The sequence below is a fragment of the Coenobita brevimanus genome, chromosome 51 (assembly GCF_032717465.1).
Source record: "Coenobita brevimanus isolate Jiangsu-jjx chromosome 51, ASM3271746v2, whole genome shotgun sequence".
NCBI lineage: Eukaryota > Metazoa > Arthropoda > Malacostraca > Decapoda > Coenobitidae > Coenobita > Coenobita brevimanus.
In genome coordinates this window covers 155,149-181,906 of record NC_137004.1, presented here as the reverse complement: position 1 = coordinate 181,906, position 26,758 = coordinate 155,149, and the positions used below count along the sequence as shown (strand labels likewise).

Here is a 26,758-nt window from a genome sequence, read left to right as displayed (position 1 = left end):
TTTCCGAGTTAGGCTAGGTTAGGGTCCATAAGTACCAGTCCAAGAGCCAGGGGGCCCACTTTCCGGATGGACCCACTTTCTGGACATGCCTTTAGCTCTATTACATCGGATAGTGGAGGGATTACTGTATTGATGTAGTAATTCGAACCACTGTTTGAATATTCTTCTGGTTATTTCCACCACACGCTTCCACTGGCAACCCTCCGTTGCACATCCCAGTCACGTTCCAGTTGCCTGCATACCTCCATCATGGATAGACATATGCAAAAAATTTTCCCTGTGTCTGGACCCAGGGCTGAGCACCTGCAGCCACTGACTTCGACACTAGTGAAGTCCAAAGGCCCGAAAATGAAAGGCCTTAGTGATAGTGCGATAGGGAGACAACTGGACTTGCCATTATCGCCAATTGTGAGTGGGGACTCTTCCTTTGAGGAAAGTGACCTCGCCATGCTGAGTGCGGAAATGTATGCGTCAGATGAGGAGGGGGACCGTGAGTTTCCTACTGTGCAGCGATCTTTTCACTTTGTGCGTTCATCTGCCATTTCTGATGATGGAAATGGTTCAGATAATATTGATGATCCTGGAGAAAGGGATATTGGCACAGTGGAGAAGATGGAAGAGGAGGTAGAGAGTGGAGAAAGGGAGGAGGTGGAGGAGGGAGATAGGAGGAAATGCTGCAGGAGAGGCCTCGCACCAGCATGAGACTCCAGGCCTACCGTGGAAAATTCCACTCAACCTACCACTACACTAGCCTCTCCCACTCGACCTGTTACTCGTCCTGCATCCAACCTGCCTCACCACGTGTCTTGCCACGCCAGCCTGCCTCACCAACTGCCTTGTCACGCCGGCCTGCCTCACCACGTGCCTCGCCATGCTTCATATAGAAAATGAAACTAAAGCTTTATTAATCACCAAATAATCATATCATTGTTAACTAACGTGATCTGGTACGAGTAAGGCTGAAAAAAAAAATGGGTAATGAGAAAAGCGACAAAAAAAAAAAAAATCTTGTTTTTTCTGCCAGAAGGGGGTTATATTACAACCATCCGAGAAAGCGCGATGATGCTATGTGTTTAGCCCGGTTTATATTTCTGTCTATCGGTCTGTCTGCCTGCCAGCCTGTCTGCCTGTCTGCCTGCCTGTGTTAGCAAGATTATAGGAAAAAATCAGCAGATTATCTTATTTATTTAGAGTTTGAATTTACCATTCTGTACAAACCCCTAAGAACTTGGGAACGTTGTCGCTGGAATCCAAGCAGGAATTGTCAGCGGACAGTGACTAATTTTTCGCAGTTACCCATCCATTTTACTGCTTTCTCTGAATAGGAAGCCCACCCCAACTTAATCTGTGGCGTCACAAAAGATGCGCGGGGAAGACAAGGGAGCAGATCATCTCTGTCATTGGATAATGAATTGGGTTAGGATGAAGTAATTCGTTTTTTTATAGCATTCAGTAAAAGGTCAGGGGTACAAGACAAGGATAAAGGTTGTCAGCCGTCATGTCCGAGTGAGAGGCTCATCAATTTCGAAGCATTGTGACGAACAAGCAATAACACTAGGTCAGAAGTAGACTCCGTGGAGAGAGTGCATCAGTAAATCACGTCTACACGATTATTTTTTCTGTTATCATGCTTCAGAACCACAGGTGTTTATTGATAAAGTGGACGGGCGTTTCAACCGATTGTGTGGCGCGAGTGTTGTTGGGGTCACTTCATAAGCTGGTGGTTAGATTTTGCTGGATTTTCCCGCCATTGTCCTCCTGCCTGTGATCTGTCGCCTTGTTCTCGCTGCACCCACCAAAGGTATGCTGTTTCACTTCATTAATTCTGTACCCATTTTACTCTAACATGGCCTAAAATTTTCATCTCTTCAACTTGAATACTGAGTTGTAGCAATAGATTAATACCGTAGCGTTGCCCTTTTCTGCCAATGACCCATGTGAAGTAAGCGGCAAAAGGACGAAAATCAGGGTCAAGTTACCCTGAAAAAAAGGAGTATAATGCAAGATACTATGACACTAGGAAGTTGTGGACAGTTGAGAGTTGTTTGTGGTTTGCAATAGCGAGACAGGCAGAAAGACAGACAGACGCAAGGCAAGGAGACAGGAAAGGGGAGAAGCGTGTCGTTATTGTGAGTGAAGTTGACTTCATAGCACATTTTATCTGTGCCGCAACTTTAACAGCATGTCTCCTTATGTATAACCAAGGTCCGCTGACTGGTAGTGAGCTAACACACACACACACACACACACACACACACACTGCAACCACACCAAACCATACACCCCCCATCTCCCCAACCCCCCCCACACACAACACATCCACACACACACACACACACACACACACACACACACACACACACACACACACACACACACACACACACACACACACACACACACACACACTGCAATCACATCAAACCATACACCCCTCACTCCCCACCCCACGCACACACAACACATCCACACACACACATACACAATACTCTCTAATGAAACTTGCTGGTGGGGAAATGTGTTTATGTAACTGTGGCGGTGTGGGAGGTTGCCATGGTAACACACAGACTTCCTTTGCAATTTATTTTTTAATAGGGCTGGTAGAGAGAGCTGTATGATCATGAGAGCTAATAGATACAGCATTAACACTCTCATAGTAGTATGACTCACTCTCAGCTGACTGCTATCGCCAAGCAGTACCTGGAATAGAATACTAGAGTTGTCCCTACTATGAGAGGGCCCGGGTACCATCTAGTGGTTGTAAAAGTAGCTGGACAAGTTTCTAGTCTTGGTAGGCGTCGCTACTTGGCTGCTTTTGCTAGTGGCCGTATGACAGTGGAAGGACGAGGGTGTGTGTGTGTTGCTGTTGCATCATTGCCCTGAGGTAAGTGTTGGCTATTTGCTGTTTTTAGCCATTAAGGTGACTACATTAGGACACAAGGATATCGCACTGACAGCCAGGAAGTATCATGGCCCAAAGAAATAATACCCATAAGGCTACTAGACGTAATTCTGATGAGACAAGGGGGATGTTAGTGTGAGGGAGATGAGGAGGCCTTGTAGTCCAGTGCTGCCGTTTTGTGGAAAATCACCTGCTAATGTGGAAAAACAAATGAACGACGAGCTTAGATGTGGGCAGGCGGACGTCATTCCACACTAATTGTTCACGTTATTTTGTAGGAATAAGGGAGATTTTGTCTTGATTGGGAGGAACTAACATGTATTGTTATTCAGACCCTTCACAATTAAACTAACGAATATGTAGCGTTTGTCTATAATACTGTCATTTAAAACAAGGAAGAATACGTCGTGGAACAGTCTACCTCTACCCAACCGGCGATATCATTAAAAAAAAATAATTACTATTATTTACAAGACACGTGCCAACCATTAGCAGTGCACACTTACTTTGTAATATTAAAGAAATACCGAAACAATGTTGTAAATCGTGTACAGTTGATATACTAGAAAACTTGGATGTGGATAAACTTACTTGTCTTTTGGCTGGTTATTAATCAACATTTGCTGACTTATTACCTCTCTTAATCATTTAACATCCTTACACTTGAATCATAATAGGTCTGACATCATTAATTATACCCTCTCTTCCAGAATTCACAGTATACCAAATTTTATGGTGGTTATACCAACAATACATCCTCTGTCATCCTGGTTACTAAACGAGACCGTGTGCAATAATGACGTCACAACCAGTGTGCAATTCACGGCAACTCTGCAATACAGTTTGGGACCTGAATGTATACTAATAAGTGCGAATCAGATTTCAGTGGGACAGTGTGATAGAAAAAAAAATACTGTATGTAAGTTATTTTGCCCTGAAGCGCATACACTCACACACACACACACACACACACACACACACGTACACACATACACGTACGCGTATATTGTGGTGTTGTTCCTTCATTTTACCAAGGCCGAGATAGTCGTTTTTTTGCAGCTTATTTCCCGTAGTTCGGTGTAAGAACTAGACAAACTTACAGCTCTACATCATTTCCATACCACTTCTTCGTGACTAGCACCATTCTAGTGTTAACCCCTTGTCACAACACAAAATTTAAGACACAGATTGCAATTTTACGCCAAGTTAGAGTGAACAGGGTATAGTAGTGATGCTGCAACACACGTATATTTTCCTCTTGTTTACAGGTCAGTCCACACGCAGTCCTTAGGTCACGTCTTCCACAGAACAGGTAAGGCATGGACAGCCAGCGTAACTAAATGGCAGACCAGAGATGGAGTGAGAGGATGAGGCACACAGGGAACAAGATAGAGATGATACTCGCAGATCCACCGACCTGGAACGGAACAAGCTAACAACGAAAGCATCTTAGTGGAGACAGGTGAGAGGGGACCTTATCCTGCAGTGGTGTGTCACAGGCTGATGATGATAATGGTGATGATAATGATGCTGATGATTATAATACAGCTACTACTGGCGATAGCGGTGAGGACCTAACCTCTGTACGAACTAACAGAAATGGGATGAATATGATGATGATGATGATAATGATGATGACAACTGTGATGTTGAAACTCCTGTACCAGTAAACTAAGCTGTGATTATTGTGTTGATGATGATTATGATGAAACTATATACTCTATGAAACAGCTGGGATGATGACAGTTATGATGATGATGATGACAATGATGATTATGATGATGATGACGATGATGATGATGATGATGATAATGATGATGATGATGATGATGATGATGATGATGATGTGACTCCCGTACAAATTCTACAATTTGATTAGAAGGCAGTGATGAATATGATGATAAAGGTGATGACTCTGATATAACATCTGTTCTACATCTTTTACAGTGTTGGGATGACAGTAACATGCTGCTGACGTTGATGATGATGATTAGGACGACGAGAAGACGATGATGATGATTACGACAACGAAGATGAAGACGACAACGACGATGATGACGACGACGACGATGATCTTCAAGTCACTGGCTGAGTCACATCCTCCTTTCCTTTTCGTTTAACCTCATATGTTTAGGTGACTGGGCATGTGTGTGTGTGTGTGTGTGTGTGTGTGTGCGTGTGTGCGTGTGTGCGTGTGTACGTGTGTGTGCGCGTGTGCGTGTGTACGTGTGTGTGCGTGTGTGTGTGTGTGTGTGTGTGTGTGTGTGTGTGTGTGTGTGTGTGTGTGTGTGTGTGTGTGTGTGTGTGTGTGTGTGTGTGTGCTTACGTGCATGCTTGTTGCTGTATGCACGAGTAAATATTGGCTGATGAATCCATAGTTGGATACATGGCATAATTACTGTATTTCCACACATTCATTCTTTAATTTCAAGGTTAAATTTTAGGTCAAGAATATAGGACCTTTTTACCCATTGAGTTACGAGACACTTACGCAATATTCTGAAAAGCTTGTTACATCCCATAGACCACAACACAGGGTTTCATAAGTCACTGATCACCGTCTCTTTATGTATCGTTAGGAAGTGGATGAATATGAGTGAAGTAATACATATATTTTGGTCTTTATTTAAAGGTAAGATTTAACCTCACATATTCTTTTTAATTTTAAGGATACAACACATGGTTTTCTACATTATATCACAGTAGCTCTAGGACCGGCCCTGACCGTCTGCTTCTCACTAACCATTTACGGATGAGAGGTGTTGTACTCATATAGGCTTTAGAGATTATAGTGAAGCCAAGTCACGTTCTACCAGCCCCACACATTAAGTCACACACCATCACCCTCTCACACCACACCATACCAAACCACCCTCCCACACCGTATCACACCACACCATACCAATCTCTCACACTACACGACACGAAATCACACTCCCACACCACACAAAATCACCCTCCCACACCACACATAACCACCCTCCTACACCACACCACACAACACAAAACCACCCTCCCACACCACACCAAACCACAAAAAATCCTCCTCCCACACCACTCCACACAAAATCACCCTCCCACATCACACCACACATAACCACCCTCCCACACCACACCACACATAACCACCCTCCCACACCACACCACACCTCACCACACAACCTTCCCCACACCACACCACACAACCCTCCCCCCACCGCACCACACCACACCACACCACGCCAAGGAGATTAACCTAAGGGGCCTGAAGCTCCCGCATCTAGTAATTCTGAGCTTGTTTCCAGGTAACTCCACACACACACACCTCAGGTCACGTCTTTCACAGAAGAGATAACAGAAGGAGAGCGAGCGTAACTGAATGGCAAGCCAGAGATGAAGTGAGAAGAAGAGGTGCACAGGGAACAAGATGGAGAGATGATATGATGCAGATCTACCGAGCAAGGACGGAACAGGCTAACAATCAGTGGATCAGAGTGGAGAAAGGTGAGAGGGTCCTTATCATGCAGTGGTGTGTCACAGGCTGATGGTGATGATATTGATGGTGATAATGATGTTGATGCTGATGGTGGTGATGCTTTAACATCTCAACGTATGAGGTTACAGAATGCACAGTGAGGCTGCATAGTCAGGAAATGGAAGAATATGAGTGCATTTAAGTATTTATGTAATGTGATGAATGAGGATGGAAGATTAGAGGATGAAGTGACTGGATTGATGCGTCAGGGAAGGAGGGTTGCTTATTCTCTAAAAAGCAGTGGTTAGGAAGAGGGAACTGAAGATGAAAGTATGAAAAAAAAGTGCACTGCATGCTGTGATTCCCACTTTAAAGTATGGAAGTGAAGCTTGGATCTTGTTGAAAGGACGCAAGTGAGAGCGGTGGAAATGAGCTACTTGAGAGGAGCATGTGGAGTTTCATATAGAGACAGACAGACAAATGGGCAGATGAAGGAGCGTTGTGATGCCGATGTGGATGAGACTGAAAGCGTTAAGAGAAACACTTCGAGATGGTTTGGCCATGTGGAGAGGATGGCGAATAAGAAAATGACTAGAAGAGTGCACATGAGTTAGCTGGAAGGATAGAGGGGGATGGGGAGACCGACGATGAGATGGAGGGAAAGAGTAGAAACATATGAGTGCGATACTTGAGCTAAATGGTAGAGGACAGTACATCATGAAGGCGATTTGCTTGTGGTCACCCCTTACGGGATTAAGGCGTCTGGCTATAGATAAACAGATATAGATAAATACAGTAGATAGATAGGTAGGTGATGATGATAATATGATAATGATGATGATGATGAGAATGGTAATGATAATGAGAATGACGGTGTAAATATTGATGATGATGATTATGACGACGACAGCTATGATGATGACGATGATGATGATATTGATGATGATTTTTGTCGGCAGGTGGAAGGACGAAACAGCAGGAACTCTACCATCGGTCCAAGCATCCACGATTCCACATCCATCCATCCATCCATCCATCTCGCTTGATGTTAAAAGCTAAGTCTATTTAACTTTAGTATCAATTGCTTCTTCATAAGCTTTCCAGCTGTCTGAACAGATCAGCAGTAGTTTTAAAAAACTAAATTAACTCGGTTCTGGTGCTCAGTTTGGTAAGTTTATTTTCCTTTTATCAGAACTGGCGCGGCAAATTTTGAGAAAAGTCCCTCAAGTAACTCCTATTATTTTTTTTACTAGGTTTCTAATGCTGTCCAGTATCCGTTGTGGCTTTAATAGTTTCCTAGACAACGCAGTCTTGGCGCATTTCTCTGCCACCCTATTATACCATGTCATATAGTGTTCTCGCTTGCTTGCTCTCTACGCTCGCTCGGTTGAACAATAAATCACTGAAGAAAAGGTGGTATAAAGCCCCCTAAGCCGCCATAGTATTACAACCCTCGGTATGCAGTTCGTTCCCTGTGGCCTTGTAACTCTGTGTACCCGAAGCGCTTACAAAATAACTTGAAATAATTTTCCTTTCGTAACTAGACTCGTTTCACTTTAACTTGGCCTGAGTTGTTGTTGTTGTTCTTGTTACATCTTAGGCGCCTCTGGATGTGAACCCAGTGCTATGTTGAAGAACTGTCTGTGTTGTGGTGCAGGAAGTGAGTGGGTGTGCTGTGGTGTGGGGGTGCCACTTTGCAGTATGAGCACAGGGGATTGTATGTGTGTTATATTTTGTGTTAGTAGTGTAGCAGGGAAGGTTGATGTACTCGTGTCTCTGGGTTCGGTAGTGTCTGAAGGGTGTATGGCTGGTGGTGGCACATGAAGGATGCTGTTTGGTAGAAAGTTTTGGCTGGCTGGGGTAATTCACCGGGTCGGTCAGGATCACTTGATGATCGTGATCGTCAGCTTTTACCCTCCCGGAAGGGAGCTGAAAGCTCATATAGTCCGATCTAAGGGCAAGGCTGTGACCTTCACACACGCACACACCCGTCCCCTTGCTCAAGGGGGACAGTAACCACCCACTTCGTCAGTGAAACTTTTCGCAACCTGAGCGAGGCGCGAACTCCCGTCCACCAGTTGGCAAGCGGGAACGTTACCACTGCACCAGCGAGCGGTGTGTGTGTGTGTGTTTATGTATGTGTTTGGTAGAGAAAGTTTTGGCTGCCGGGGTGTCTGTGTGTTTATGTATGTGTTTGGTATAGAAAGTTTTGGCTAGCTGGGGTGTGTGTGTGTTTATGTATGTGTTTGGTATAGAAAGTTTTGGCTGGCTAGGGTGTCTGTGTGTTTATGTATGTGTTTGGTATAGAAAGTTTTGGCTGGCTGGGGTGTCTGTGTGTTTATGTATGTGTTTGGCAGAAAGTTTTGGCTGGCTGGGGTGTTTGTGAGTTTGTGTATGTGTCTGGGAAGTGTAGAGTCGGGTGGAGGAGGGGATATGTTGCAAAGATACTCTGTGTAGTGTTGGGCGGTTGTTCGATTTTGTTTGTGGAGAGGATGATGCAACATAAGGTTACAAAGGTGGGACGGATCTTGAGCTAAAGTGATGAAGTGTGTGCCTCTCATATTCATTTGGTCTCTGACTGAAATTAGTTATGTTTCTTGGTGTAGGCTGTCAGTACTTGTGGTCTTAGTGTCTCCTGGTACAAAGGTATTGTTTTCTGTTCTTTAAAGCTCCTTCGTGTTTGTGTTGGATAAGATTAGGGCTCAGCTTGTGCGACAGTAATTCACGTTCGTTTTAATGTATTACTTATAAGTGGAGGATGGAGTTGGGATGTCTATGAGAGAGGGTGTGTGTGAATTAGGGGGAGTGATGCATAATGACGGGGGACAGGGTGGCATAGAGGCGACTTGTTTGTGGCCACCTCTTACGGGATTAAGTCGTCTGGCTATAGATAGATGGATAGACAGCTTATAGTTTCCATACAGTTTGCCGAGTAGTAGCGATAGTTATCACTAGAATATGATGCTAGTCACGAATGAGTGCTGTGGAAAGGATGTTGAATAGTAGTATTGGCTCGTCAGTTCCGGTCTAGCAGCCGTAGGAGGATCACTGCCATCATAGTGAAACTTGGCTAGCGGAACCCCTAGACTTTCCCAGCTATACCCGACCAACGTTCTACTGCCACCGCCTACGACCCGTTGAGGGGGGCATCCAGCAGTAGTTCTAAACCGCCGGGAGTCACGAAGATCACAGGTGCGGTGGTGTGGTTCAACGTGAAGTCTGGGTACGGCTTCATCAAGCGCCGAGACACCGGTGCTGATGTTTTCGTGCGAAGACTCGGGATCGTTGCACCTAACCCCCGACACTTTCGGCGCTCTCTTGGCGAGGGTGAGACTGTGGAGTTTCGGCTCCGTCAGTCACCCAAGGGTCCCGAGGCTACGGATGTCACTGGGCCGGGAGGTGCTGCTGTGCAGGGCTCTGCCCATGCACGGCGGCGCCCCACGGCCCAGAGACGCCAGTCTCGTGATCCTGGGTGTTCTGGGGAGACTAATCTCCTGGTCTCGCTGTGCGTCGCTACGGAACAGGCTTTTTGTGGGGGTGACAAGGCTCTGTTGCACGTTCTCCTCCCTCAGATCTTTGAGGAGAACGGGCTACCAAGACTTGTCATCCCCCAGAGCTTTGTCGGAGACGCATATTCAGCCCCTCGTCCAGATCGTCGTCCCCGGCGGCCTCCTGCGCAGCCCAAGTCCCGGCCACCTCCACCTCGGCCCCGCTGTACACCGCGCAAACGGCTGTGCCTGGACGGACCCCTCAACAGGGCGACTGGCTCGTCTGTCTCTCCCCCTACCGACCCGGCACCGATCACGGCCATGGAGCTTGACACCATCACCACCGTTGCTGAGATCCACTCCTTGCCGTCTGCAGCCGAGGGGGAAAGGGCTGCCGTCCCCGTTTCGCCCGACCACCGAGACGTCGAGGGCCCTTCCCCCCCCGTTTCTCCACCTGCTGCTGAGGGAGTGGATCTCACAACTTCCGCCACCGATCCGCCGCCTGCAAGCCCCTCACCTGCCCTTGTTCTGCCATCCTCTGCTGAGTCCGACGATGCAGCGTGTACTCGTGAGCTCCTCTCCGCCAGGCTCGAACGAGGCATAACTCTAGCTCTTAGCCGAGTCCTTCAAGACTCCCCATTAGGCGTTCCACCTCGCCTTAGGGACTCGGGGGAGCTAGAGTTGTACGAGGATATAGATCGCGACTCCGAGTACACCGACATCTCGGACTCTGATGGGCAGACTTGAGGTGCTTTTTTTTTACCCAGTAGCTCTTCTGCTTCCTTCCGCCTGCTGCCCCGTCGTGCTCGTCGATCATCGGGCAGCCGTTTTTCACCACCGACCATCGCACCTTCCCCTGCCCCTGCCGCCTTCCCCTCGTCCTTCAGCCTGCTGTTCCCGCTTTGCTCTGAATCGAGAGCTTGATTCAGCCTTTTCCCTGACGGGCTCTCTGTTTGCCCGTGCCCCTACATGTGCGGGGCGAATATCTACACACACACACACACACACGTGTCCCTAGTATTTTGGATTCAGGGTAATATAATATAAACTGTCTAAATCTCACGCCATTAGTATTGGTCTTTCCCTCTGTCTCCAAATCTTTGTGACGAGCATTAAGGTCCCCAGCTACTAAGGTCACTTCACTAAAAACAGTATCAGGCAGAGAGCTAACGGCAAAGCAATTTTTAGAAACATACAGGTTAATTACGTTCAGCACACCCTCACTCAGATAAATTTTGACGGAAACTGACTCCACACCTTCACTCCTGTGGGGACATTCTAACAGCTCCGATGGAATGGAATTTCTTACGTATGTAGATACACCCCGTATACCATCACCCGCCATAAGTTGATACTTTGTATATCCACCGAGTTTAAACAGATTGCCATCCCTATCCCCCGTCTCCTGAAGGAGTATCACATCTATACAGTGATTTAAAATATAATAGTGAAGGTCTGTAATTCTATTTTTCAATCCATTCACGTTCCAAGATATTACCCTAAGTTCGCAGGGACCCATTATCCATAAGTGTCTCTAATACCATATTTGATATTTCCTCTAATTCCTTGGAGAACTTGTCCATATGTTTATGCAGTTCCAGCCAACCTTTAAACACTTTACACTTTTTCTCATCATCCTGGCACGTTTCCAAAACCCTTCCTATACCTGCAACACCACTGGTCAGAACCTTGTGAGTTTTTGAGCGTTTTCTCTTTTCCCCTTATTACAATTTTACTCTCTGGAGACTTTTTGGCGTGTCCACTCTCACTGTTGCTGTTTACTATGTTGTCTGTGCTCTCACTATTGTATTCAGCATTTTCTGTCGGGTTCATAAGTTTATTAACTTTCTTTTCTAGTGCTTCTAGTTTTCTGCCCAGTTCTTTTATGTATATGATTAACTCACCATTTCCCTGCTGAGTGTTGTTGTTAGGCTGTGGTGTTGTGAGGGATGGGGTGACCACGTGACTAGGATGTGGGGGTGAGATGTGACCTGCGCTGCTGGCAGGTGGGGCTATGTCGCCATCACACAGCTCGTCCCTGGGACCCCTCGAGGCATTCCCCAGGGGCGGCCACTCTGCCTCACCACCTTCCCCATACACGTGTGGCTTTCCCACCCACGCCTGCCTCCCTGGTGCAACCTGGACCTGGCAGGGCTGTTTCACGTGGCCAACACCTCCATCCGTTGATTCTCTCCCTCCCCTTGTCCTCTGCTCTTCTGTCCTTTCTTCCTGCCCCTCGGACCCTCGCGCCAGATAATTTGGTCTTTTTGGACACAGAGGAGACCTTGCATTGTGGTTTCCACCACAGTTACAGCACCGAGGTTCGACACGTGTCCCCATATTGATTTTTTCTCCGCATTCGCTGGACTCGTGCTTCCTAGCGCAGAATCTGCAGCGTGTGTCCTCTTGGCAGCGCCAGGCCCTGTGTCCCCACCTGCTGCAGCGAAGGCAAAATGCTGGTTCCTTAATGTAGGGCCGTAAGCTTCTGTATCCAGCACCCGGAATAAAAACTTGCCATGGGAGGTCCCCTTTCATTAGGGCAATCACTTGGTTCTTCTCCTGTCCCTTGTTCATATGTCGCTTGGCCCAGATAAACCTAGGGTCGTTCAGGAGGAATTCTGGGTCTAGTATTATGGGATATCTAAACACGATAACCTTGGTGCATCTCTCCCTCTCCTCCGGAACCTGCAGTGTCACACCCTCAAAACCAGTCGTGGTCAGCATCTCCACTGCCTCCTGACTTCCTACTGTGACGTAAGGTCTCTGCCTACCTTTCTTAAACAGGACCTCGAACCGTCGATATGCAAGTCCAAGCTTCACCATCCAGAGTAGTTTTTGGTGATAATTTAGGTCAGTGTTGGTGGGGAAGAGAAGCCTCACTCTATTCCTTGGGGTGGCCTCGTCACGGTCCTGGCTAGGCATTGCTCCTGACCCACGTGGTGTAGTCGGCTGCACTCCAGCTGCCTTCCCCGTATCACATGGTATAGTAACACCTCCATCTACCCCACACGACTTATTCTTTACCTTTTTGTTGTCTCTGTCCTCTTCTTCATCACTCGCTTCCCTCTCGCTGCCGCGTATCATCCTCTTTCTCTTCTCTCTTGTACTGATGACCTCCGTAAACCCGGTATCCATATCTATTTCTTCCTCGTTGTCACCCAAGGGGGCCTCCCTTCCCTCGTTCATGGCCATGGCACTAGCCATTTCAGGGGACGTTGGTTTTGTAGTGCATCCAATCAGTTTCAACTCAGTTGTTAAATTACTGTGTGATGAAGCGCTCTGGGAAGCACGTCTGCCTGCCGCGGAGGTCAAGGACAGAATGAAGACGGTGTATGTAGGTGAAGTGGAGGGAGGGAGAGGGAGGGGTAGACCGAGGATGAGGTGGAGGGATGGAGTTGAGAGGTATATGAGGGGGGGGTGAGTTGGGGGGAGGGTAGTCAAATGGTGGGTGACAGAGCGACTTGGAGGCGTTTTGTCTGCGGCCACTCTTTGCGGGATTAGGGCGTCGGGCTATAGATAGATATATAGATCTATCGGTGGATAAATCAATAATTATATGGTGTCACGGTAGGGTCAGGCTCCATATTACCTCACCCTTACCAGCTTACTTCGGCATTTGTCAGGTTAATATACATAATACATTCACTGTTATGTCCATCCATCTCTCTCATTCTCCTCATCTCACCCTGTTTACTCCCCTCTCATCATCATCATCATCATCATCATCATCATATTTCCCAGTTCTGTATTATATAACCATCTTTTTTTTTTTTTTTTTTTTTTTTTTTTTACATACTACATAAATGTAAGATGTGTTGTACTTCATGAATATAGGATATGGCTGTATGATAGGCCAGCCAGTTGCAAGTAATGGTGTGTGTGTGTGTGTGTGTGTGTGTGTGTGTGTGTGTGTGTGTGTGTGAATTCACCGGATCGGTCAGGATCACTTGATGGTCGTGATCGTCAGCTTTTACCCTCCCGGAAGGGAGCTGAGAGCGCATATAGTCCGATCTAAGGGCAAGGCTGTGACCACACACGCACACACCAGTCCCCTTGCTCGAGGGGGACAGTAACCACTCACTTCGTCAGTGAAACTTTTCGCAACGTGTGTGTGTGTGTGTGTGTGTGTGTGTGTGTGTGTGTGTGTGTGTAAACTTAACCCATTAGCTGTGGTGGCTTCTCTTCAGTTAACATAAAATCGCTTACTGTATGCTGAAGTATATATACATATATATTTATTTTCCGGTCACAGCGTTCATCTAGCACGTCATATACTGTTCAGTTCTGCCGAGTTGCTCTTAGCTGAACGTATCGATGTAACGTTAGCCAAAACAAAATACCGTCTTTGTAACTAATTCGCTTCTTACAGTTTCGATATCTAATCTCATTGTTCGTACATCACGATACTTTAGGCAGACAAGAAAATAATCTACCGAAATAGAAAACGCTAGTTACATGGATAACTGATATATTTTTCGTTCCTGGACTAGGCACATTTTACCCCTCTCCTATTCTGTCCTACTTTAGCCTAAACCAACCCATCCTAACCTACTTTTCTCTGCCCTACACTACCCTACCCCAGCCTACCCTGCCCTAGCGTTCCCTACCCTATCCTACCGCTGAGGTCTCCTGTAGGGATACTCGTTCTTCGGTTTTTGCCAGGCTTAGGGAGGTGGAGGAGATTAAGGTGTTGGACATCCGTTCTGGGGGCGGAGAGACTTACAACATCCCTTTGTCTTGTTGTAAACTTTGGTCCACCCTTTCCCTGTCATGACACTTCTCCGGAGTCGATAATATTCCCCATGCAGTGCTGAGGTACCTGGATGATGAAGCAGTGTCCTTCCTCCTGAGTCTTATAAATAGAATTTGGAGAGATTCGTCCACTCCTGCTTCTTGGCGGGGGGCTGTTGTCCTACCGTTTCACAAGCCAGGTATTGCAGGTCACCATCTTGGTTTGCGTGGTAGGTTGCCTTTACTGATTATGGAATTTTTCCGTATTGGTGCCACCTTGTTTCCCTCATATCCTCAAGAGGAGGGAGTGCCTCAAACTAGTGTCCTTAGTGTCACCGTCTTTGCTAAAGTTCAGGAAGATTTTGTTGGCTCTGTTCCGGAGGGAGTGTCTGCCTCGCCGTATCCTCCCTATCCACATCCGTTTGGGTACAGGGTGAAGGCTGCCTTGGGCGATGTGGATGTTCCAACCTTTCTTGTTTGTCCTGTGCGTGTACCAAGGATGGCTCCCTGGCTCCTCTCAGGGGTGCAACCGTGTGTTTACTTTCCTGAGAGAGGGGCCTTTCTTTCCTCACAGGCGGCTCTTTGCTATTTTTTCAGAACATGCTTCCTCTCACAGTGTCTCGATTCTCGTATGTACTGATGGATTGAAATCCCGTGAGGGGACAGGCTTGGGTGTTATATTTCCCGATTTCATTCGTGGTAGGAGTCTTCCCCCCATCGTATCTACTTTTATCGCAGAACTTACTGCTATTCTACTCGCAGTCAAATTGATATTTAGCTTCCCTCCTGTTTGTTATACAGTTTTTAGCGACTCTGCCGATCTCCATTTTGTGTTTTCCCGTCCAATCCTCTTTTGTTGTCTACAGTGTTTTAGAATGGCTGTGCTTGCTAGGGACTGCTTTGTGGTTTTGTACCATTGTGGGCAATGAGCATGCTGACGCTCTGGCAAAGGCTGCTGCCTCTCGCCCATCCTCACCTCTCCCCTGCCTCGCTCAGTGATATTCATCTAACCACTCACTGTTTGCTCCCACTGGCAGAGTAGGTGGGATGCGGTGGGGGCCAACAAAATGTGTGATATTTGTGGGTAAACGGGCCCCTTCATTTGCCGAGGTCTGAATGCAGGTGGGAGACGGCTTTATGCTGGCTCCGAATGGGCCATTCCTGGTTCTCTCATTGATTTTTAATGGAGGACTCTCCCCCTACTTTCTGTGTGGAATGCTTCGTCCCCCTGACTCTTCGGCTTTTGCTGATGGTGTCCACTGTTGGGGAATTGCGCCATCGTTACCTCTCTGAGCACCGGGCAGGAGAGGGATTGTAGTCTTCTGTTGGTACTTGGAGAGGATGCTTGTTGTGGTGGAGGGGGAAACTTTTGCTTGGTGTAGGCAGCTGCACTACCGTTTAAAATTTAGTATACACTGGTTTTAGTGTTCTTAGTGTTTTTCTTGTTTTAATTATCAATTGTATTTTGTGTGTGTGTGTGTGTGTGTGTGTGTGTGTGTGTGTGTGTGTGTGTGTGTGTGTGTGTGTGTGTGTGTGTGTGTGTGTGTGTGTGTGTGTGTGTGTGTGTGTGTGTATTTCATCTTTTCGAGTGCTTTTATTCTCGTCATCCGGCGGCATATGATCCTGGTTGTTGTATCGCCAGATTTTATTGTATATACTTATTCAGTCAATTTACCCTACCCTACTCTTCTCAACCCTACACTAGCCTACCTCAGGCTACCCTACCCTACCCTGCCATTGCCGACCCAACTCTACCCTACTTTAACCTACCCTTCCCTGTACAGCCCTTTCACCACTACATAACTTTTCCTGTTTTCTTCTCTCTACCTTCGGATGATTTTCTTCACCTCTACAGTAGAGAGAAATTTCGAACTGGAAGGGTTAAATACTGCCATCATCAACCCCATCTCTATCAGGGGATCTCCTAAGCTGAATAAAATCATGCGGTCAGCTAGGACAATGTAAAAAAGTTGTTCTCGGCTTGAAAGATTAAATGATTCTGTCCCGTCATCCTAAGAGGGTTTTCTGAAGCTGTAGGATATCGTCAGAAGCTAGCAAAGAGTAAATGTGACATCCGCAAACCGAGAGCTCTGCGTCCAGCGCTCCGCGGTTCAAGTCCCAGAGGTGGACATAGGTTTTGACATGTAGACGTTACCAGGGCGTAGCTTGGTGGCCTACCCTTTAACATTCTGGACTAATGGTGGTCTAGCCTCGTGCACCTGCGCTCCACCACATAAAAAAATAAAATAAAAAGGAAAGCCAAGGGTCATGAATGAACTAAAGGACTGAACTAAGCGGAGAAGAACAAAAATCGTAGAGAAGATCGCCCCAAATTTGATGAGACAGTGTAGTATAACTGAGTGAAATAGGCGTTGGATATGACGGAACTAAACGGCAGTTATACCCACCTCTCTTCTGTACCCTACACTACCCTGATTCAGCCTACCCTACCCTACCCAGCCCTACACTACCCTACCCAGCCTTACCCAGTCCACCACCACCCAGCCCTATCTTACCCTGCCATAACCTATCCTACCCTCCCCAACGCAACTCGACCCATCCCTACCCCATACTGCCAAAACCAACCCAACCTTACCCCACCCTGTCAAGACCGACACAATCCTACCCCACCCTGCCAAAACCAACCCAGTCCTACTCTACCCTGCCAAACCCGACCAATCCTTTCCCACCCTGCCAAAAACCGACCCAATCTTGCCCCACCCTGCCAAAACCGACCCCATCCTACTTCACCCGGCCAAAACCGACCCAATCCTACCCTACCCTGCCATAACCGACCCATTCCTACCCTACCCTGGCAAAACCAACACAATTCTACCCCACCTTGCCAAATGCGACCCCATCCTTGTCCACCCTGCCAAAACCGACCCACACCTACCCTACCCTGTCCAAACCGACCCAATCCTACCTCACCCTTCCAAAACCGACCCAATCCTACCCCACCCTGCCAAAACCGATCCAATCCTACCCCACTCTACCAAAACCGAGCAAACCCTACCCCACCCTACCAAAACCAACTCAATTCTACTCCACTCTGCCAAAACTGACCTAATCATACCCCACCCTGCCAAAACCGACCTAATCCTGCCCCACCCTGCCAAAACCAACCGAAACCTAACCAATACTCTGCCAAAACCGACCCAACCCTTCCCCACCCTGACAAAACCGACCCATACCTATCCAACCCAGCCAAAATTGAGTCATTCCTATCCCACCCTGCCAAAACCGACCCAATCCTGCCCCACCCTGCCAAAACCAACCGAAACCTAACCAATACTCTGCCAAAACCGACCCAACCCTTCCCCACCCTGACAAAACCGACCCATACCTATCCAACCCAGCCAAAACTGAGTCATTCCTATCCCACCCTGCCAACTCTGACCCAATCCTACCCCGTCCTGCCAAGACCGACCCATCCCTACCCCACCCTGCCAAAACCGACCCAATCCTACCCCACCCTGCCAAAACCGACCCAATCTTACCCCACCCTGCCATATCCGACCCAATCCTACCCCATCCTGCCAAAACCGACCCGATCTTACCCCACCTTACCAAGACCGACCCATTCCTACCCCACCCTGCCAAGACCGACCCGCCCCTACCCCACCCTGCCAAGACCGACCCGTCCCTACCCCACCCTGCCAAGACCGACCCGTCCCTACCCCACCCTGCCAAGACCGACCCGTCCCTTCCCCACCCTGCCAAGACCGACCCGTCCCTTCCCCACCCTGCCAAGACCGACCCATCCCTACACCACCCTGCCATAACCGACCCAATCCTACCCCACCCTGCAAAAACCATCCAAGTCCAACCCCACCCTGCCAAAACTATCCCAATCCTACCTCACCCTGCCAAAACCGACCCAACCCTACCCCACCCTGGCATAACCGACCCAACCCTACCCTGCCCTAACCAAACCAATCTTATCTAACTCATTTTTCACTCTAACACTTTCTTCAGTTTTCTTCATTCTTTCTCCAGACGATTTGCTTCAGCTCTGGAGAGGAATTTTGAATTTGAGGGATTAGATACAGCCAGCATCAACCCCTTCTCTGTCAGGGGATCTCCTAAGTTGAAGAAAATCGTGCGGTCAGCTAGGACAAAGTAAATAAATCGTTCTTGGTCTGAAGGGTTACATGATTCTGTCCCGTCATCCTAAGAGGGTTTTCTGAAGCTGTAGGATATCGTCAGAAGCTAACAAAGTGTAAAAGTGACATCCGCAGACCGGGAGCTCAGCGTCCAGCGCTCTGCAGTTCAAGTCCCAGAGGTGGACAGATGTTTTGATGTGTAGACGTTACCAGGGCGTAGCTTGGTGGCCTACCCTTAAATATTCTGGACTTATGGTGGTCTAGCCTCATGCCCCTGCGCTCCACCACATAAAAAAAAAATAAAAAGGAAAACCAAGGGTCATGAATGAACTAAAGGACTGAACTAAGCGGAGAAGAACAAAAATCGTAGAGAAGATCGCCCCAAATTTGATGAGACAGTGTAGTATAACTGAGTGAAATAGGCGTTGGATATGACGGAACTAAACGGCAGTTATAACCACCTCTCTTCTGTACCCTACACTACCCTGATTCAGCCTACCCTACCCTACCCAGCCCTACACTACCCTATCCAGCCCACCACCACCCAGCCCTATCCTACCCTGCCATAACCTATCCTACCCTCCCCAACACAACCATTACCTACCCATGCTTACCCTCGCCTGCCCTAATCGACCCACCTCTATTAAACCCTGCCATAACCGACCCATCCCTGCCCTTCCTCGGCATAATCAGCCCAATCTAACCTCACTCTGTCAAAACCAACCCGATCCTACCCCACCCTGCCAAAACCAACCCTGTCCTACTCCACCCTGCCAAACCCGAGCAACCCTTCCCCACCCTGCCAAAACTGACCCAATCCTACCCCACCCTGCCAAAACCGACCCAGTCCTACCCCACCCTGCCAAAACCGGCCCAATCCTACGCCGTCCTGCCAAAACTAACCCAACCTTACCCCACCCTGCCACAACCGTCCCATCCCTACCCTACCCTAACCAAACCAGTCTTATCTAACTAATTGTCCACAATAACACTTTTTTCCGTATTCATCTTTCTTCCTCCAGACGATTTTCTTCAACTCTGGAAAGAAATTTCGTACTGGAGGGGTTAGATAGTCACCATCAACCCCTTCACTACGAGGGGATCTCCTAAGCTGAATAAAATCGTCCAGTTACCTAGAACAAAGTAACTAAGTCATTCTCTGTCTGAAGGGGTTATTGTGTCTGTCCCATTATCCCGAGAGGGTTTCTTTAAGCTCCAGGAAATCGTCTCAAGGTAGCAAAGTGTAAACATGACGTCAGCACTTGTTCTAGGTGCCTCAGATCGAGTCCCGGAGGTGAACAAAGGTTTTTATATCACATAGACGTTTTATATTTTATATTTTGCAACTTTCAGAGGCATTTACTCAGCTTTAGGAGTCTTATGGATAGGCTCAATCAAACGTATCGAACCTCCCATGTTAGAAAAAAAATAGCTTACAGAAATGCGTCCTCGTACTGAAGGGGCGGAATGGACAGATCGAGTGACTAAGATATTGAATTATGTATATGACTGGTTTTGTTATTTCTATTATTATTATTATTATTATTATTATTATTTCAGGCAAATGTCCCAGGCTTCTAGACTGGCTGACTAGCGAATATTATTAAGTCTCCCGTGGCTCCGTGCTCCTTCCACTCAAGAGCCTGCACTTCACGCATTCCGCGCACAAGATGGCGTCACCGCTGCATTCCTGCGAAGACGAGAGGTCAAGAGGACGACACTTGCTTTTTGTTTGTTTGTTTACTGTAATTGCTTAAAGTTGTGATCCCTCCAACTTGAATGCTCAGTTGTAACTATAGATAACTAGAATACGATGCTAGTCACGAAGAAGGGCTATGAAAAGATACAGAGCTCGTAGTATTGGCTGGATGAATCACTCTTGCGTGATAATCAAAGACGGTGAATAAAACCCACACTTGTAGACGAAGAATATAATTACCAAACAGTTTCGGTGGACACTGCCACCATTTTCAGTGGTCAAGATAGTGAGAGGGAGTGACGTACTGACTATACAAGGGTTCCTTTTTATGCGTGTGTGTGTGAAAGGGTGGGGTAAAGGAGAGGTGGGGTGGGGTAGATTGTAAGCAGGGATTAACTCAAGGGGGATTTTGGGGGGGACATTACCGGACAGGTCAGGTGTAATTCCTATCTGACCTTACCTGTGTCGTAGCAGGAAGGGACATCCCTTCCTGCTACGACACAGGTAAGGTCGTCTACAAGTGTTGGTTTTATTCACCAGCTCGTAGTTTTTTTTTTCTTTTAACTAAGATACATGAAATAAGCTGCAAAAATACGAAAATACGAGCTTACTTAATGTAAATGAATTATAGTACGTTCAAGATGGAGGGAAGGCATTTTGCATTTTGTTTGTGATGTTATAGTGTCTCTCAGGATCCTAGGATCCTCTCTCGGCTGAACCAAATTGTCTGGCGTCAGCTGGAACATGATGCTAGAGTTATGTCGGTCGTGAAGGGGTTAATGGTGTCGGTATTGACACTGTCAGGCTCCTATGACTCAGGCTCCTATGACTCACTCAGTCGAATAAAATCGTCTGAGTCAGCTGAAATGGGGTATTAGAGTTGTCCCAAGCACCAGAGGGTTAAGATTCTTAACCCTCTGGTGCTTGGGACAACTCTAGTATTCCATTCCAGCTGACAGACGATTTTGTTCGGCTGAGTGAGTCATAGGAGCCTGACAGTTACTACACTCACCATTAACCCCCGCATGACCGGCATAACTCTGGTATATCATGTTCGAGCTGACGCCAGACAATTTGGTTCAGCCGAGTGGGTCTGGGGCCTGGGGGGCACTAAATGAAAATATCCAAAAAATATTAAAGGGGGGGCTATATCAATTTTGCCACAGGAGGTATACCAAAATTGGACTTTTTAATAAAACCCCCTTCTCTCTCACTCCCTGTGTTTTGTATATGTCCCTCTCTGTCTGCCTGTGGTGTGTCTGTCCCACCCTCTGTGTGTGTGTGGTGTGTCTACTATGTTAAGGTGGCTGTGGCTATGTACGTGTCTTGTGTGTGTGTCTTGATGTGTGTATGTATGTAGTAGCGTGTGTGTGTCTTGGTGTGTGTCTTGATGTGTGTATGTATGTAGTAGCGTGTGTGTGTTGATGTGTGTATGTATGTAGTAGCGTGTGTGTGTTGATGTGTGTATGTATGTAGTAGCGTGTGTGTGTTGATGTGTGTATGTATGTAGTAGCGTGTGTGTAAGTGTCTTGGTGTGTGTGTGTTGATGTGTGTATGTATGTAGTAGCGTGTGTGTGTTGATGTGTGTATGTATGTAGTAGCGTGTGTGTGTTGATGTGTGTATGTATGTAGTAGCGTGTGTGTAAGTGTCTTGGTGTGTGTGTCTTGATGTGTGTATGTATGTAGTAGTGTGTGTAAGTGTCTTCGTGTGTGTGAGCTGAAGTGTATGGGGCCTTGTGGTTTTAAGGAAAGTCTGCTACGCAAACTTCCCTCAGCCACATTTTAAAGAAACCTCTATCACACCGGGACTTGAACCCGGGTCCTCCTGATTAGCAAGCCAGCACTATACTGACCATGCTACCGCGCCCCCATTAGGATAGCGGCTAAAACTTCTACTGTATTTTATTTCTTTACATGTTACAAAAAATGGGAAATTGAACAACATGCACAGACTAAACTAAATTGTCATGTACCTATTAATGTCGCTTTAGAAGGAGATATTTCGAAATTTCCTGAGCTACTTGGAATACCTAAGCCTGCAGTTTAATGCTAATCATGAACAAGTGCTATGGAAAGAATATAGAGCAGTTGCTACTTATATAAAGGGAGAAAGTAAAAACTGAAACTAAGTCTGCTATCCAACGGCACGACTTAAACAATTAACCATATATTACATAAACTTAACACACTGAGTGACACAGAAACTAAACATATGATACAAATTCTTTAATGAAACTTAAAATGAGAGTACAAATGACAAAATATACACTGCACAGGAAGACAGTACAGTACTCAGTGGTCATACCTTGAGAATGAAAGCCTATCTGTTGTACCGATTTATAAACGGAAGAGATGAATCGCTAAATTTGATCCACAGTAAAAAATAATAATAATAATAATAATGAATACATAAAACAATAAAGACTAACCATATAGACTACATGTCCACCCTAAACTGACAAAAACCTGGCATCTCTCCACCTTGAATGCTGAGCTGTTTCTAGAGATAAAGACTAGATTATCATGCAAATCACAATGAAGATCTATGGGGAGGATGCAAAACCATAATACTGTTTTATTCTGCCACTTATATACAGGAACTAAGCAGCAGAAGGACTAAAATTTGTCAAGGTGAGCCAACTACAATGACACAGATGAAGTCTGAGATTATATAATGTGTAATCATGAACTGATTGCATCATTCAGTAAAGATTACAAAAGGAAAAGCTATAAAATCTGAAAGTGTAAGTACTATACAAGATATGATTAACCTTGTACATCCATATTCTGAGATATGCTTCCTATATCATAGCCTACACACAAATTCATCCCCCTCAACAGTAATGGTATATTCCTGCTGTCTCCTGACTTCCAATTAACTTATGAAACCTCTCTCCTAATTACAGTACAGTAATATGTTAATGAAGGCTGCTAGTAATTACCTTCAGTATGATCATTCTTATTTAAAGGTAGCAGCAATGGCTAATGAAGGATGTAAGTTATGCAGTCCTTCCAGTTCAATATACTATATCTCCAATAAGGCTTTCGTGCAAACTGAATAGAGAGGTAAGTAAAGTGTTTCTTGTTAAATTAAAGATAACCCCATGAATCAGTGGCATCATCATCTCTCTCTCTGAAATTCCATACAGAGTACCAGAGTAGGATCACTATTTACTGTCCTGCCGATATATCTCTACAGTTTTACAATGGGATTTAAAAATAAACGGCCTGGTCGTGGTGGCAGGGGATAAAATTTTGCGATACCAGTCTCTAATCTGCTGCCATTCCCTACAGAACCTGAGCATAATAGACGAGAAATTAGCCCAGGTTGATGCAGCAATTCTTAACTCAAAATTACCCCAAGAACAACTTTCTGAAGTTTGTCAAACATTTCATGCAACACCCTGTATGGGAAATTGGGATAAAATATTGGTGATATAATTCCCTAACTGTGTGCCATTCCCAACAGAATCTGAGCAGTCTAATGAGTCCACGCTTTGAAGGTTGGGTTGAAACAGAGATGTGTCATGTCTCCATGGTTGTTCAATCTGTACATGGATGGGGTAATAAAAGAGGTACAAGGTAGGGTAGTGAATGTTGGAGTGGCCTTGTGAGAGAAGGTAGTGTTTGGAAACTCCCTGTACTGTTGTTTGCAAATGATACTGTGTTGTTAAATGAAGACGAAGGAGAGCTGCAAGGCTTGGTGGATGAGTTTGGGAGAGTGTGTAAGAAACGGAATCTAAAGGTGAATGTAGGGAAGAGTAAAGTGATGGTCTTTGAGAGAGGTGAAGTTAGTGAATGTACAGCGAGGTTGGATGGTGAGGAATTGGAAAATGTGAGTACGTTTAAGTACTTGGGTAGTTTGATGAGAAGAATGGAGGTTTGGAGGGTGAAGTGCTTGAAAGGGTACAGCAGGGAAGAAAGGTTGCTGGTTCTTTGAAAGCAGTGATAAGAAACAGGGAAGTGAGCATGGAAGTGAAAAAGTTACTACATGACAGTATTGTGATACCAACTCTAACGTATGCATGTGAAGCTTGGACGTTGTTGGAGGGACACAAGTCAAGAGTGAGAGCAGTGGTAATGAGTCATTTAAGAGGAGCCTGTGGAGTCACATGGAGAGACAGGCTGACGAATGAGGATACAAAGGAGAGTTGTGGTGTGGATGTGGATGTGATAGGAAGCGTTAGGAGAACTCACTGAGGTGGTTTGGCCATGTGGAGAGGATGGAGGGTGAAAGACTGAATAAGAGAATGTATGTGAGTGAGGTGGAGGGGGGAAGAGGGAGGGGGAGGCCGAGGATGAGATGGAGGGATGGGGTTGAGAGGTATATGAGAGAGGGGGGTGTGAGTTGGGAGCAGGGCAGTGAAATGGCGGTGGACAGGGCGACTTGGAGGCGATATGTTTGTGGCCACCCCAAACGGGATTGAGGCGTCTGGCAATAGATAGAGATAGATAGAAGATTAAATAACTAAAGCTAACACTGATTTGAACTAATACACATCTGGTCCACAGGTCGTGCTGGAGTCAGCTGCCTTGACGCTGCTTCCTTGCCACACTTGTCATACCATGCTGAAGTTTGGTCTGCCCTGCCGTGAGAAGCCTGACGGTGGTGTGGTGTCTTCCCCTACTCTGAGATGCCTGGTGGTGGTGGTGGTGGTGGTGGTGGTGGCGGCGGCAGCGGCGGCGGCGGCGGCAGGGTGTCGTGTCTTCCCCAGCCGTGAGATGACTTGCTGCTGCTGCTGGTGATCTGCCCTGACCTGCCGAGAGAAGCCTGGTGGTGATGGTGTGATCTGCCTTGCAAGTCGGGTCTCTCCCCTCCAGGATGTTCTGTGGACAAATGCTACTTTTGAATGCATATGTTATATTACTGTCTCTGTTAATGTATTCTATACTGAAGTGTTAATAATGAAAACTTATATTTTCTGTCTTGTTTCATTACCTTTTACTCTGTGGCTTTGACTTAATATAGGTGATAAGTATATTGCGCTCTGCAGTCTTGTGTGTTCTGGTGACGGCTTTTGTGATGAGCTAAGACATTCTGATCGCTTCACCAAATTACTACTCAGCCTTGTGATCGTGGATATAAAAGATTATACAATACAATGTTATACAGCTAAGCATAAAAAAGGTTATGGGAATTCTCCACCATGCAATCAGTGGACCTAAATTAAAGCCTATATTATAAAGCTAAGCCTGAAGAGGGTTGTGGGAAATAGATAATGATGCAGGGTAGACACTGGTAATGTTCACTGAGCCGTGCCCGCAACACACAAGAACTGGGTGGCGTAATATATGGACCACCTTGTATAATGAGAGGCCGTAAGTGTGTGCTGACCCACAAACTTGCCATCAATGCCCCGTCATAACTATTACTGTGTCTTGTAGGAAGCACAAAGAAAACAGGCCACAGAATACCTCCTTGTCTCTCGTTCCTTCTACACAAACATACACGCCTTTCACTTTAACTTGACACAGAGTTTCATTTAAAGCATATGAGAATGTCACGCAGATCAGTAGCAGAAACAGCCAATACTACAGCCCAACATCCTTTCCACGGCACTCATTCGTGACTACCATCATATTCTAGTGATAACTATCGCTACTACTCGGCAAACCGTATGGAAACTATAAGCTATCTGTCTATCCATCTATCTATAGCCAGACGACTTAATCCCGTAAGAGGTGGCCACAAACAAGTCGCCTCTATGCCACCCTGTCCCCCGTCATTATGCATCACTCCCCCTAATTCACACCCTCTCTCATATACATCCCAACTCCATCCTCCACTTATAAGTAATACATTAAAACAACCGTGAATTACTGCCGCACAAGCTGAGCCGTAATCATATCCAACACAAACACGAAGGAGCTTTAAAGAACAGAAAACAATACCTTGATAGCAGAAGACACTAAGACCACAAGTACTGACAGCCTACACCAAGAAACATAACTAATTTCAGTCAGAGACCAAGTGAATATGAGAGGCACACAGTTCATCACTTCAGCTCAAGATCCGTCCCACCTTTGTAACCTTATGTTGCATCATCCTCTCCACAAACAAAATCAAACAACCGCCCAACACTACACAGAGTATCTTTGCAACATATCCCCTCCTCCACCCGACTCTACACTTCCCAGACACATACACAAACTCACAAACACCCCAGCCAGCCAAAACTTTCTGCCAAACACATACATAAACACACAGACACCCCAGCCAGCCAAAACTTTCTATACCAAACACATACATAAACACACAGACACCCCAGCCAGCCAAAACTTTCTATACCAAACACATACATAAACACACAGACACCCCAGCCAGCCAAAACTTTCTATACCAAACACATACATAAACACACAGACACCCCAACCAGC

At 46.3% G+C, this 26,758-nt stretch overlaps 1 pseudogene; it reads left to right on the top strand.

Moving 5' to 3' along the window:
- The first annotated feature begins 249 nt into the window (after nt 1-249).
- The window catches only part of LOC145400276 (uncharacterized), a 35,806-nt pseudogene continuing 9,297 nt past the window's right edge, over nt 250-26,758 (top strand).